Consider the following 6,828-nt stretch of genomic DNA (forward strand, 5'->3'; position numbering starts at 1 on the left):
GTCGCCAAAGAGTCGTTCCGTCACCCTGCAGCCTGCTAATGAGATCCCCCATTTAATTAATACCATAAGAATTTTAATTCTGACTGAATCAATTTAACGTGATGTGATTTTGTCAGCTCTATTCCCCAAGTAAAAAGTGAGCCTGATGCTTATTACATACATCATTTCACGGGCCCTGCATTCCCTGCTGACTTAAACAAATTCTAATTAAGACTAATTAAAGCATCATTTATGAAAGCGCTTGTGATAGCTATGCAAACATTCTGGGTGGGTATGCTTTGCATAATAATTATCCTAGTTAATATTAAGGCTAGGTCCTTGGCAATTAGGTCTTTGAAACAGAGAGTTATTCTGAATTTAGCCCTTTTCAGTGTGAGCAATTAATAAAAAAAAAAAAAAAAAAGTGCTAAATTTATGTAGTGGCTTCATTACCAAAATAAATTTAGAAGTAGTAGTATTGTTTGCATTTTTTTAAACTAAGCGTAATTCTTAACCCAGGTGACAGTTATTAAAATAAAAGGATGCAATCCTTTGATCTAGTAAGTTTATTATAGCCATCTGAAGAAAAAAATTAACTTTACAAGTTGCAACTTGATATTTTAATAAATCTTATTGGTCTAAAGCATAATACCTAAATATGTAGATGTTTATAAGGAATATAAACTTCTATAACATTTTATATTTAAAATTGGATTTTTAAATAACATTTTAAATATCTGATGTAGACTCAGTGTTATACAAGCAGATTAAATTCTTCAATTTTATACTGACTTGATAGGCCTAATATGCAAAAAGAAAATGCTTCCTTACACCTGCTGAGATTAGTGAAATTAAAAATTCTTACAGCATTCATAGTTTTACCTTTGTTTTTAAGTCTCTATTATACTGTCAGTATTCATTGTGCTGCAAAATTGAAATGTATTAGAATGCTGTAGGAACTGCTTGCCTTTCTGATTCTTACATACTTTTTCTAGGACTTTATGGAAGGGTCAAGCAAAGTTGGAGACTTCAAGAGGGGAAGAAAAGAAAACTAATGAAGCTGTGACTTTTTTTATTAAATAGGTTAAAAAGGTTGATATTGATGGCACCAAAAAAATAATAATTATAAGGACTGTAAAGATTCACTTCTATCTTTACAAATACAGTGAATGCAAAATTTAAGGCAGGAAATTGAGGGGTAGGAAAAAAAAACAGTCGATTAAAATGAATCAGATGTATTAAATATCTAGCTACTGAATTTTATTCAGCACTATTAAAAAATCAGACAAACGTGTTACATCATTTTCTCTCTTTGAGCACTCATGGATTGAAAAATCACTAAAATTGAGAAACTGTGTATCTTAGTATACAGGGAAACAGCCTTTTTATATTTCAAATACACAGGCACAAATTTTAAAAGCCTATATTAACTGCTCACAAGAACAATACAGTGTCATAAATAATAATAAATAACAGGTTCAACTGTTGATTCCAGTAATCTTGTGGAACAAACCTGATCATATAAAGACACATGTACAAATCTATGGAACTTGATTGTTCTCACAAATTAAAAATGTGATCCTGATTCTACTACTCCAAGAACAGGACACAGTTCCCAGGAAGGCTGTGCTCAGGCAAGGAATGATTCGGCTTCTTCAACACCTTTGTCCACCAACGGGGTGGTAGAAAAGATAGTGGGCATGATAAATTGGCAAATGATACAAATTAAGAGGGATATCATTTTAACACCCAGAAAAAGTGTTCAAAATTGTGTCCAATTAAATAAGTCTTTTGGGGAATACGTCCATAGCCTAAAACTAGTGAAAAACAAACTCGATAAAGCACAGAGATATCAAAGAACTTCAAGGAGTTGTAGATAATATGGGTTTGATGATGATCCATCAGTTTAGCAATAGATGTTTGTAAATCTAGTATGATCCTGAATAAGAACTATATCATATAAAAGTCATAAAGAAATCCTCCCTTCAAGTAAAAATATAAAGAGGTGATATAGCTAAAGAGAGAAGGGGAAATGACCAGTGAGGAAAGATTATTTTGGCTAAATGATTCAATTTAATTTAACAAAAAAAAATTATTTTTTTTTCAAAACCAGGCACTAATGAAGACTAAAGGAAGGTATAAATATGGCTTCCCATTCTAGTCACTTCTTCGTATTTATTGTTAAAAGCTCTGTGAGAGCCATCAGCAGATGGAGTAATGGTTACATTGCTGGATTCCCATGTAGTCAACCATGGTTTGAGTCCTGGACTTGGTGATTTAAACTGACGCTGGATGTGTGTGTGAGGATACCCAAAATCCCGAGAAGGGAGGAAAAGGGATTGTAGTGTGGCCCTCTCCCTGGGGGGTAATTTTTCACTTTCTGTCTCTCTGTCTCTCCAGCAAGTACACATGCCCTATAACAAAAACATCTCAAAAAAAAAAGTTCTGTGAGAATCTGATGAACCATTAAATGACAAATCACGGAGGTTCCTTCTGAAAACAAGAGCAAGAAGTTTAGGAAACTTTTTTTCCAAATGTGATGAAAGAAATAGCTGCAAGGAAGGCAAAAACATTGAGGTTTGCAGAGGGTCAAAATCTGACTAGACGGAAGAAGACAGTTCTTATCCAAACCAAATAGCCAACATAAATATATATGAAGTGTGGCAGGGGAAAATATTTTAGATATCCTGACACAAAACATGATAACCAGCTCATCTCTTCCCTTACTTAGGAGAGAAGAAAATTAACTGAACGAAATGCTTAGGAAAGACATAGGTCAGAAAAGCTATATAAAGTAGAATTAAAAAGACCTTACAAACCATTCACTTTCTTTTAGACAGGGAAATTTTAAACAGAAGCAGGCCATCTGTGACTTCCCTGTCAGTTATCAGTGTTCATGGCATTGTACCACTCTTGAGGTTCAAGGTTCCTTTTTCTTTTTTTTTTTTTTTTCTTCTTTTTTTGGAGAGGTTTTTGCTATAGGGCGCGTGTGCTCACCAGACAGACAGACAGAAAGCGAGAAATCACCCCCCAGGGGGGATGGCCACGCCGCAATCCCTTCTCCTCCATTCTCCTCTTGGGATCTTGGGCACGCACGCACAAGCGCCCGGAGTGAATTTAAGTCGCCAGGTCCGGGACTCAAATCGTGGTCGACTATGTGGGAGTCCAGCGACACAGCCATTACACTAACTGCTGGTCCCAAGGTTCCTTTTTCTTACACCCTTGTCCTTTCCTTTCTTCTGTTCTTTTATTTTCTTATTGGTTGGTTTCCTTTTCTTTGTCCTCTCCTTTCTTACACATGAAATTATTCTATCCACGAGTGCTGCTCTATATTGAATCAGGCAATGGAAGACTCATCATCTAAAAGTATGGCTCTCAAACTTGGGCCGGCATCAGAACCACCTAGAGGGCATATTAAAACAGATTGCTGCCCCCTCCCGAGCTCTCAGAATTTCTGACACAGTGAGGCTAGGCTGAGCCTGAGAAATTGTCTTCCTAATAAATTCTCAGGTCATGCTGAAGCTACTGATTCTGAACGATTCTGAGAATCATTGTTCTGCCAAGGTTCAAAGATCTCAAAATCTTAGTGCTGAAGGACACCGTAGATGTAATTAGTAGTTTGAACACTTGCCTTTTTACATAAAATGTCACTAATACCTGGAAACTGCATGTCCACAAGTTTTTTTTCTGGATGATGTCTACGTCAATCATTCCATAACCAGGCCAAGTTAAATATTTTAAACGACACCCCAGAACACTTTATGAAATATTTTTACATTTCCTATCTGGTAAAAAAAATTATTCCTGTTCAAAAGATAGTTACAAAGATTTTAGGCTTAACCTAAATAATTCATTTTAGAGTTTGGAGAGGGTTGAACTTTTAATCATAACATGCATAATTAGCAACTAATAACAGCTGTTGGAAAAAAAAATCTCAAAATGATCACAAAGTAAAGACTCTTCATGGTTTTCTAAACACTAATTTTTTTTAAGAATTATTTTATTTAATTTTATTTACTTATTTAATCTGACCAGAGAAGGACAGAGAGAGAGAGGGAAAGCCAGCTGCCAGGTCCAGGACTACAATTGCAGTCTACCATATGGGAGTCCGGCACCCTTAACCACCTTGCCACCTGACAGTCCTAAACCCTAATTGTTAAGGACACTATAAATATGCATGGTAATACTGGAATAAACATAGCACAGTCAGCCATTATGGACAACAACTTCTTTATTATTCACGTGGGCAGAAAAATGAGGAGCTCACCTTACACTCAGGATATCAAAAACTTCAACGAAGGATGGTTTCAAAACACTGGATGGTATTACCAATGGAGGTAATAAAAACTTCTGCTTTGGGAGCCTTTGATGCAGCATCCCTTCTTTCTGATTGGTTGAATAGTATCTTGTTTGGAGGCAGATGAAAAAACTACTTAGAGATTGGAAATTCTTTTACAATCCTGTGACTTTAGATTTCGGTAACTAAAAATAAAGTTATTAAGGTCCTAGGCTGATTTTTAGTACATGTCATTACTAGGGATAGTGCCTTAAAGACATTGAAGATTTGTAACACATCAAAACAAATTAGATAATGGGGCCGTCAGGTAGAGTAGTGGTTAAGACACTGGACTCCCACATGACTGACTGCGGGTCAAGTCTCAGACCTGGCAGCTTGAAAATCATGCATGTATGTGCGTATGCATGCCCAAAATCCCAAGAAGAGAATAGAGGAGAAGGGATTGAGGTGCAGCCCTCCCCCTGAAGAAGAGGTAGTTTCTCACTTTCCCTCTCTCTGTGTCTCTCTGAGTAGCACACACACTGTATTGTAAAAATCTAAATAAATAAATAAATAAATAAATAAATAAATAAATAAATAAATTAGATGATAGTTGGACCCTTTAGCAAAAGGTGAAATAGCAATTCCATATTAATTGTAGACCACCCAGTGCTACCCAGTCCACATTAAAGATGAATTTAAAAATTCCTTCCCCTTAACCAGTGTCATAGTTGAACCAAGTCACTTTATGGAGAAAGAAAGTAAAGTTCAGAGAGGTTAAGTATCTTGACTGAGACCATATAGCATTGGGTCAAGATCAAGTTTTACTGAAATGGAGCAGGGATTTTTTTTTTTTTTAAATTCTACTGTCATCTCACTGCTCCATACTTAACTAATGAGAACTCATTAATATCCAGCCACCCAGGCTGCTATTTCTTAGTTGGGAACTTTTTCTCTCTTAGTGTCTGATTTTTCTCCATACTTACCTGCAGAAAGTTGAGTTCTTTGTTTTATTCTTGATTGAAAGTGCTCATTTGGGGACCAGCAGGTATCATGTTGATTAAGGCAACTGAATCTCATATGGCAGATGGCACAGTTTGAGTCCCCTTCCTGGGCTTGAAAGACTCACTGGTGCATGTGCCTGGGTGCCCAAAATCCCAAAAGGAGAGAGAAATGAGAAGGGATTATGGCGTGACCTTTCCCGCTGAGGAGTCTGGGGGGTGTTTTCTCACTTTCTCTCTGTCTCTCTGTCTCTCTGGCAAGCGCACACGCCCTATAACAAAATCCTCTCTCTCTCTCTCCAGCACCTCTCCCCTGCCCCAGAGTATACTCTCCCTCTAACAAATTAAAAGAAAAAGGAAACAAAATAACAAAATACTCATCCTGGATAAGGCTACTGTGTACAAATGTGGAGTAGTGCCGATTTGTTGAAACTCATCCTGGATAAGGCTACTGTGTACAAATCTGAATGTCGTGGAGTAGTGCCGATTTGTTGAGAGATTAAAAGTAAACTAGCTAATGAGCTTCGCTTCAGTTCTTCCCCCCTCTGTAACAGGGGTGGATTAGCAGTTCTGGTAGGAAGGAAAAACAGCCAACCTGTATCAGACAGCATTGCGTTCTGTGGAGACCTCTAAGAAACTGTGAGTGACAAGAGACTCAGGAAGTGAATTTTCATTTGTTTTCTTTTCAAGCACACAAGGTTTGTATGGATTTAACTTGATCAACTGAAAAGCCTGTAAAGAGAAAGAGGTGGAATGAGGTTTCAAGATCTACATTCTCTAGGGACTAATAACTGGCAGTGGCCACCAAAGTGAGAGTGAGCAATTTGGGCAGAGATTTAACTCACACCCCAAAGGGAAAGTCTATGTGGGTTGTTTGTTCAAATAACAGTTTAGCCTTGAAGTGTAATACAAGGTATTCAAGTAAAATAAAAAGTAAATTCCACTCAGTGGAGCAGTCAGATCAAGAAGGAATTTGACTTTATGGTTGAATGCATTAAACCTGACCTGATAGGAAATGAGTGTGCATTGTAGTCTTCCTGTCACAACAGAAACAGGTAACATGGGGGGATGCAGAAATACTGGGTTTTGGAAAAGTCATGGTGCAATTTTCTTCTTCTTCTCCTTTTTTTTTTCTTTTTCTTTTTCTTTTCTTTTTTTTTTTTTTTTTGGAGAGGTTTTTGCCCTAAGGCGCATGAACTTGCCAAAAAGCCAGAGAGAAACAGAAAGACAGGAAGCCAGAAATCATTCTGGGGGTTGGGGGCCATGGCCACGAGACAATCCCTTCTCCTCCATTCTCCTCGGGATCTTGGGCATGCACGCACACGCACCCGGCATGAATTTAAGTCACTGGGTCTGAGACTCAAACCACAGTAGACTACATGGGAGTCCAGAAACCTAGCCATCACACTAACTGCTGGTCCCGTCATGGTGTATTTTTGCATAGAAAAATACACCATTGTGTTTCCAGCATCTCAATAGACCAGCGTTTGTAAATTCTCCCTTGCTTTTGGCCCTATCTCTGATAATTGCCTCCTTCATCAAAGGAAACACAGAGGCCAATGAAGGGAAAGA

This window comes from Tupaia chinensis, unplaced genomic scaffold (assembly GCF_000334495.1).
Source record: "Tupaia chinensis unplaced genomic scaffold, TupChi_1.0 Scaffold000380_1, whole genome shotgun sequence".
NCBI lineage: Eukaryota > Metazoa > Chordata > Mammalia > Scandentia > Tupaiidae > Tupaia > Tupaia belangeri.